The sequence below is a fragment of the Rhinopithecus bieti genome, unplaced genomic scaffold (genome assembly GCF_001698545.2).
Source record: "Rhinopithecus bieti isolate Rb0 unplaced genomic scaffold, ASM169854v2 scaffold_31842, whole genome shotgun sequence".
NCBI lineage: Eukaryota > Metazoa > Chordata > Mammalia > Primates > Cercopithecidae > Rhinopithecus > Rhinopithecus bieti.
In genome coordinates, this window is record NW_016813497.1 from 1 (window position 1) to 8,415 (window position 8,415).

Genomic DNA, 8,415 nt, shown 5'->3' on the forward strand with positions numbered 1-8,415 from the left:
AAAAAAAAAAAAAAAAAAAGAAAAAAAAGAAAAAAAGTCCCTGTCTCAAAAGAAAAAAATTAGTTAATTAAATGAATAAATGGAGAAGATTGCATTTGAAATATCTCTGCTTGTATTTTTTCCTTTGGAGTCCTCCAGCTTCATCCCTGTAGTCCTTTGGAAATTCCTGCCCCAAGGAAGGGAGAGGCAGAAAGCTCCTCAGAGGAGAGGGTCCTCTGAGGTAGGATCTGTCTATTCCACAGGATGGGAGTGGGAAGCCCTCCTGGTGCTGGGAGGTGGGGCAGGTGGAGGGAGAGGGAGAGAGGAAGGGGTGGAAGATGAGAGGCATGGTCCTGATTCCCCTGGTTAGAGGGTTCAGGGGGATCAGGGGCCTTCCTGCCCTTGGCATCTCCTGGGGACACTGCAGGCTCTCAGAGAAGTCCCATAGCAGGATGGCAATGGCGGAGGAGGTCACCAAGAATCTAGGTGGCCGAGCTGAGGTTGAGCTGGGATCTGCGAGGCCCAGAAGGTCCTAAGGAGAGGTCCCCTGGGACCTTGGAGAACAAGCCATGAGACCAGAGGTTCTTCTGTGGGCCCCACAGACTTCAGCAGGCAGCCACCCGTGGTCTCCCACCAAGCCAGGAGAAAGCTGCACACCTCTGTGCCACCCGGTTGGGGTGCCTCAGCAGGGGTCAGCCAGACCTCCGTGAGGGTCGGGGGCCTTCCCAGCCACTGAGAAGCCATGTAAGCTCCTCTTTGTTCCCAGACAGCCCACCTTGGGAGGGAGGAGGGGGTGGGAAACAGCCCTGATAGAATGTTAATATTTTAATTGACTTAGTAGTTTCTAGAAAAGGCCTTGAAACCAAAAGAGACCAAATTACTTTTGATGGCGATTTTCAATATTTTCACATCAGCAGAAGGAGAGCTTCAGAGTGGATGAGAGCAGTGATGGGAAATGGAGGAAGTCTGATTTTTGTAACTCTTAGTCACAGTGTGCAGGGTTCAACCCAGAACATAATCCTCCAACTCTGACCATCCCACTCCCTCCTTAGACCGCCAGCTTCCAGGGCCCCATTCATCCCAGAGTCCAGGTTAATGGCGCCCCTGGCTGCAGGTTGTGCCTGTGGAGTGCTGTCCTGTGGCATGGGTTAGGGACGCTTTGGGCCTCCCCTGAGCCAGGCACGTGAGCTTGGATGTTGTCTGAACTAACCCAGGCTCCCAGGCACAGTGGTTTACTAAGGGATGAGGCTGGAGTGAAACATTTCCATCCATTACACACACACACACACCTGCTTCCACTGGAGCTGAGAACAGGCCCCCACTTAGGGACGGTGAAGCTGAAGCCATCCGGGAGAACCCCCTTGGATAGTCCGAGAAAAGGGAACAAGCCGGCAGGGAGAAGTGGAGGGCCGTCAGTGAGTGGTGGGCCCGGCCTTCTCGTGGTTCACCCTCCCAGCGCTAGTCAGTGGGCTGGGGCCTGGGATGATGCAAGGGGATGGGGTGCGGCTGTGACCAGGACAGACAGAGTCTCAGCCCCACGGGTTTTAGGGTCCTGTGTGGAGGCAGACACAAATCCAATTAGTTACTCAGACAGTCTAAGCTTGTGATAAGGAGAAGCCTGGCCCTGAGAGGACACAACAGGGAGCTGAGCTTGTGTGAGAGTCCGAGAGGCAGTGGAGGCTGCATCAGGAATGCACCAAGCTGAAGGCCTTCCTTCCAGGCAGGGAAGTAGCAGGCAGACACCCTGGGCTGGTAAGGAACTAGGTAGTAATGGGGGCTGCTGGACCTCATGCCAAGCTCCCAGCAAAGTGCCCAGGGCCCTGGCTGGGGACTCAGGAGGCTCAAGGAGCCAAAGAGACCCATCAGGGGTCTGGAGGGTCAATCTTTGACTTGCCCAAGAGGGTCAAGAGGAAGCCATCCCCCTCTCCCCACCACCACCATATAACAATGGCCACCGTGACCTTTGCCCTCCTGGCCATCTTCAGCAGAGCCTCTTCCCAGATGCCCTCTGTAGTCCTCTGCTTCTGCCCCCGGGCTCCCCATTCCTTCCCTCAGGCCCTCAGCAGCCCCAAGCCCTAGAGTAGTTTCCCCACCCATCCCAGGCCCCACGGGCTACCACTTTGTCAAATTCTCTGTCCGGGGCTCTTTAAAGGAGCGATGGGCCATGGTGAGGATGCATCACTTCAGAGTCAGGTCTGAATCCTAGCTCTGCTGCTCATGACCTGAGTGGCCTTGGGAAGCCTACTTCACCTCTCTTTGCCTCAGTTTTCTCATCTGTAAAATGGGAAGGTGTTTCACCTGAGCCATATGATTGATGATTTTGTGAGAAAAGGCCTGTGATGGAAGAGACTGGCACATAGGAGATGCTTCTCCACTGTCACCCACCCTCCACCTTGGTCTCTCTGAGCAAAATTCACAAACTGGTATTTCCAGTTTTCAAAGTTTATTCTGAAATGCCTCATACCCAGTGTGGTTCTATAACCTGCATTAAAGCACAGTTCTATCTCCTGGCTGATTTTCACATTCTTCAAGTTTTTAATGTCTTCTCTAATATCTCCTTTAGGTCAATTTCCAACACAAATTAAATGCCTAAAGGAGCCAGGCAGGTGATGTGTTATGAGTCAGACGGCCAGGTAGGGAGTGGTAGGGACTGTGGCAAAGTAGATGTCACACCCCTCATCTAAAAAGTCAACATCTACTCAGCGCTAACCAGTGATTACCATCTGGGCCCAGGATTGGCAGAGCTTCCAAATTTTTAAGAGAAGACAGAAATCTGGATTTTTTTTTCTATAAAACTTTCTAATTTCTAGGGGGAAAAAATTTGTCAAAAAGGATTATGTAAAAGTTCCTGGCTGGGCACAGTGGCTCACATCTATAATCCCAGCACTTTGGCAGGCTGAGGCAGAAGGATCACTTGAGCCCAGGAGTTTGAGGCCGGCCTGGGAAACATAATGGGACCCCCATCTCTACAAAAAATAAAAAAAATTAGCCAGGTGTGGTGGTGCACACCTTTAACCCTAGTTACTTGGAAGGCTGAGGTGGGAGCATCCCTTGAGCCTGGGAGGTGGAGGCTGCAGTGAGCCATGATCACACCACTGCACTCCAGCCTGGGCAACAAAACAAGATCCTGTCTCAAAGCCCCCCAAATTCCCATATTATAGAGATACACAGTGAAATATTTGCAGTGGAATGGTATCTCTGGATTTGCTTCCACATACCTGAAGGTGGGAAGGGAAGCAAGCAAGGGGGGCGTATAGGATGAAGCAACATAGGCCTGAGTTGATCGTTGTTGGAGCAGAGTGATGGGTGTGTGTTGTTGATGGTACAATTCTCTCTGCACGTTTGAATTTCCTATAATAACAAGTTAGAAGAAACACTGAGAAGGCCAAACAGAAAACACCTGCCAGCCAAGTTCAGCCTACTGGCCACTGCTTTCTGGTCTGTATTGTTGAGTTGTGTGACCACACAGAACCCTGGGAAACCCGTCCTAGCTCAGTGTACACACCTGGCACCGTGAAAGCCCCAGGAAATCTGGGATCTGATTCAGATAGACTCTGCTCCCCATGGATTTGAGGGGGGTGTCTTTTGTTGCCCCTCAGGTCAGGTCTGAACTCTGCCATTAAGTACTTTAGTGACCTCAAGCAAATCACAGCTTCTCTGTGTCTCTGACTTCTCTTTCTTTTCCCTGTCTACACCCGCAGTGTGGGGGAAGGAGAATCAGCCTGATCCAATTACGGACCAGCACAGGATTGGGAAGTCTGTTGTCCCTGAAACATGTCTGTGGAACATTTTTCCCCTTGTCTGTTTGTGGAGGCCTGTGATTCTCTCCAGAGCCTTTCATACTATCATGAGAGACAATGCTGAAAATACACACCCTCCTGGGAAGCATGCGGCCTCCGCTTAAGCGTATTCACACCACAGGGTCTAGAATTGAAGGCAGAGCGTGATGGACACAGGCTGGCAAGTACACACAAGGCTGAACTAAGGAAGCCAGGAGGGAGAAAGAGCAAGTACAGATCATGGGGTGGGACAGAGCAGGCTAATCTCCAAGGCAACAAGTTCCCCAAAAAAGCTCTGTGAGGTTTCAAAATATCTTAATAGTGTCCCCGCAATTCTGAAAAACGAGATTATTTATTCATTTATTTTTTTAGAGGTGGGTTCTCATTCTGTTCACCAGCCTGCAGTGCAGTGAGGGGTGTGATCATGGTTCACTGCAGCCTCCACCCCTGCCTCAAGTAATCCTCCCGCCTCAACCTCCTGAATAGCTGGGACCAAATAGGTGCATGCCACCATGCTCCACCCATCTTAAAACTTTTTGTAAAGATGGGGTCTCTGTGTATTGCCCAGGCTAGCTCAAGTGATCTTTCTGGCTTGGCCTCCTGAAGGGCTGGGATTTCAGGCATGAACCACCATGCCTGGCCTGAAAAGTGAGTTTTTAAATGGAATATCATCCTACAAACAAGGTTATTCATTGCAGCATTATAACACAAAGGATTATAAAGCAAAACACTGGAAAGAGCTTAAAGTCCTCTGACAGGAAAAAGGTGAAATAAATTAGGGTATTTCCATATAATACATTCTGCGTAGCCTTAAAAAGAAAAGAAAAAGAGGAAGATGGAACTCTGAGCACTGATATGGAATGATGCCATTTATATAAAAGTGAATGGGGGAAGGCTATGGATTTGCATTTATTTATTTATTTATAGATAAAATATCTCTGGAAGGATTTATAAGAAACTTATAACACTGGTTATCAGTGGGCCACCCCGCAGAATCATCCACATTCGAATCCCCAGCAACTGTGAATATGTTGTAGAAGGGACTTCACAGATGTGATTAAATTAATAATTTTGGCATGGGGAGATTGCCCTGATTTTAAAGGTGGTCCCAATGTGATCACAAGAGTTGTATAAAGGGAAGGCGAGAGGATCAGTGTCAGAGGTAGGAGATGTGACAACAGGAGCACAGATGCAAGAAGAAGCTGGTTTGCATTTTTTTGTTTTGTTTGTTTGTTTGTTTGTTTTTTCATTTTTTTGGGGTTTTTTTGAGACAGGATCTCACTGTCAGCCAGGCTGGAGTGTGTTGGCACGATCTCGGCTCACTACAGCCTCCACTTCTCCTGGCTTACGTGACCCCCTCCCCACCTCAGTCTCCCAGGTAGCTGGGACTACAGGCATGCACCACCATACCCAGCTAATTTTTATCTATCTTTTGTAGAGATGTGGTCTCACTTTGTGGCCCAGGCTGGGGTGGAACTCCTGGATTAAAGAGATCCTCCTGCCTCAGCTTCTCAAAATTCTGGAATTACAGGCATGAGCCACTGGGCCCAGCCGAAGCTGCTGGTTTTAAAGATGGCAGGAGGGGTCATAAGCCAAGGCATGAGGCAGCCTCTAGAAGCTGGAAAAGAAGCAGATTCTCCCCTGGAGCCTCCGGAAGGAAACAACCTTGCTGACGTGCTGATTTTAACATCTGACCTTCAGAATCATTAAGAGTATAAATTTGTTGTTTTAAGATTGGCCAGCCAAGGCTGCTGTGGAATTTAGATCTGTGTGTCCAGGAAACCCAGGAAAACAACCGGACCTACTTTTGTTCCATAGGGTGCAGGAGGATGGATTTTTACACTGGATTTATAGTCCCACGGGCCTGGGCTCATGTACACTAGCAATTCTGTTACTGGCCAAGTCGCTTGACCTGCCTGTGCCCCAGTTCCCTCCTCTGAATGGTAGAACAGTAACACCACCCAGCAGAGTTCTGGAGAGGACTGGGTGCGATGCCGTGTGCTGAGCCCTGACTCGTGCCGGCCTTGACAGTGCAGCTCTTTGCATGGAACGAATCGATCCCTCTGCTGAGTCAGAACTTGCTCTCTGTTCCTGGTTGTGCCCAGAGACCAGGGACTTTTCCTCCTCTTCTTATCTGGAAGTCTAGAGAGCAGAGCTGAGCCCTGTGAACCAAAATGTGGGCAGCCTCGTTCTGGACTCAGCATCACCAGAGGACACCCAGGCTTGGCCCCGACAGTGGGGAGCTCAGCCTGGCTGGCCAAGACTGCCCGCCAGCAGGAGGCCAGTACGTGGCTGTTAGCGAAGGTGCCCCGCTCCCTCAGAGCCTCCACCGTCCTGCTGGCCACCTTCCACGACACTTTGATTTTAGCCTTCTGACCTCCAACACTGTAAGAACAAATGTGTTGTTTTGAGGTTGATCAACTAAGGCTACTGCGGCATTTGGATCCATGTGTGTCCATGAGGGCTCTGGGCATGACCAGGAACATTTATCCTCACAGCAACCCCGGCCACTTTTACAGATGAGAAAACTGAGGCACAGAAAAGTTCAGTCACTTGCCCAAAGCTACACAGCTGGTCAGCAACAGAGCTGGGATTTGAACCCCAGCACCCACACTTCTAACCACCACACAGGCTTCCTCTCATGAGGAAGCTGAGAACATCCTTATTCCTGGCTCTCCCAGTGCTTCCTGGGCCACACAGCAGGTGGTTCCAGCTTCCCCACGGCCCTCCAAAGAGGCTGAGCTAGATGAGGCCGGACAAGAAGAGGGAGTGAGGTTTCCAAGCCAGGCCCTCTTGGCACTCAGCCCTCCTCAGCAGGACAGTGAACTGCGTGACCTTTCCCCACTGTCGGCACGTGGAGGAAGCGTGGCTCCGACTGCCAGAGGGGTCACCGAGTGAGGCTTAAGTGTCCTAACCCAGGGGAGCCCTGTGGGGTAGAGGGGTGTTCTGGACACCCATGGGGGCTGCACTGACCGTCTTTCTTGTCTGGGCTCCAAGGCCCTGTTTTAACTCTCTGATGTCCACAGGAGAATTTTCCTTCTGAATCCAAAGATTAGAAAGTAAAAATCAGTCACTAGAATAATATTTCAGAACCTGGAAGAAGCTTTGGGATCCCCTCTCAGACAGAAAACCAGAGACAGGGTGACATGCCCAAAGCAGCACCTGCTGACCCTAAGACCCCCAACCTGCGGCCTGTTCCAGCTTCCCCCAGTCCCCATCTGTGCAGGTCCTACCTCAGGGGCCTCCACAGGGTGGCTGAGGGGTCATTGGTGTCAGCCAGCAGGAAACAGGCCTCCTTTCTCCACTCTTCCTCTGGAGTTTAGAAAGCAGAGCCGAGCCCTGCAGACCAGAACCTAGGCAGCCTCATTCTGGATTCAGTGTCACCAGAGGGCACCCAAGCTCGACCCTGACCTCTGCTGAGGTGGGCCCTGGCAGCTTCCCTGCCTCCAGCACCCTGCCTCCCCACCCAGGAAGGGCCCATCAGCCCACCTCTCCAGCCCCTCAGGAAGCCAAGGCAGGGTGAGATCCAATGACAGGACCCGCCCCAGGACACAGTGACCCCTGAAGGTTCCTGGGCTCTTGGCGCTGCCACTCCCATCTGGGGACATTTGGCAACTGGCCTACACCTCCCTGAGCCTCAAATTTTCTCTGTATGAAGGGGACTCATAAATCTCACAGGGTTTCAGCAAGGCACCTGCCACCCTCTGACCCCACACTGCAGGGACAGTCCTCACCCCCTCTCATCTCTGAGACTGCCCCTCTGCAGATGCCCTGACATGCCCATGCCTGGTTAACTCTGCCTCACCCTTCAGAGCACAGACACCTCCTTGGGAGGCCTTCCCTGCTGCCCTCAGACTCCCAATAACACTAAACACTCCCAAAGTGTGTCAGGCACCGTTCAAACACACTAGATAACTACCTCCTTAATCCATATCCCAACCCTGGGAATGGGGGGGGGCTCAAGTATTATTCCCACTTTACAGATATGGAAACTGAGGCCCAGAGACCACCAGCCAGTAAATGGTTGGACCCAGGGAGGCCATCTTCACAGTAAGCACCCTTAACTACCATGCCGGGTAGTGCCGGAAGCATGCTTGCTTCCTCTTTACATGAACCATCCCACTCTACATGTCTTCCCCTGAGCACACAGGACAGGACGGTACAGCTCAGTCAACACTGTCAACCCCATGACTCGTAGGGACGAGCATCCCTCCAGGCATGAGTGAGCTCAGCGTGGCACAGGTGTGCCAGGATGACCTCCACTGACATTTCTGCCCTGCTTGTGTTCTCTTTGGCATGCCCCCACCCCTATCTCCTGCCACCCAGGAGTTGCTTCCTCAGAGCCCCAGGGCTGTGTCCCCCTGGCTGAGGCAGCCCTGTGCCCACGGCCCCGGAACTCACTGGGCTCAGGTAGGGAGCCTGGGAACCGCTGAAGGCCATCTCTCCACCGCCTCTGTGGCCACCGCTGCCTTTCACACCTGCCAGGAAGTCCTTTGTAGAGGGAATGACTTGACACAGAAATAGAAACCAAAGCAACTTGGCTGTTACTCAATGGGGAGGAGCCAGCAGCAAGAGGAAGCGGGTCCAGAGAGAGCGAGGTAGGGTGCTGGGTGAACTGCAGTGGCGCTCACAGAGGGAAGTGGGCACTCCCAGTCCC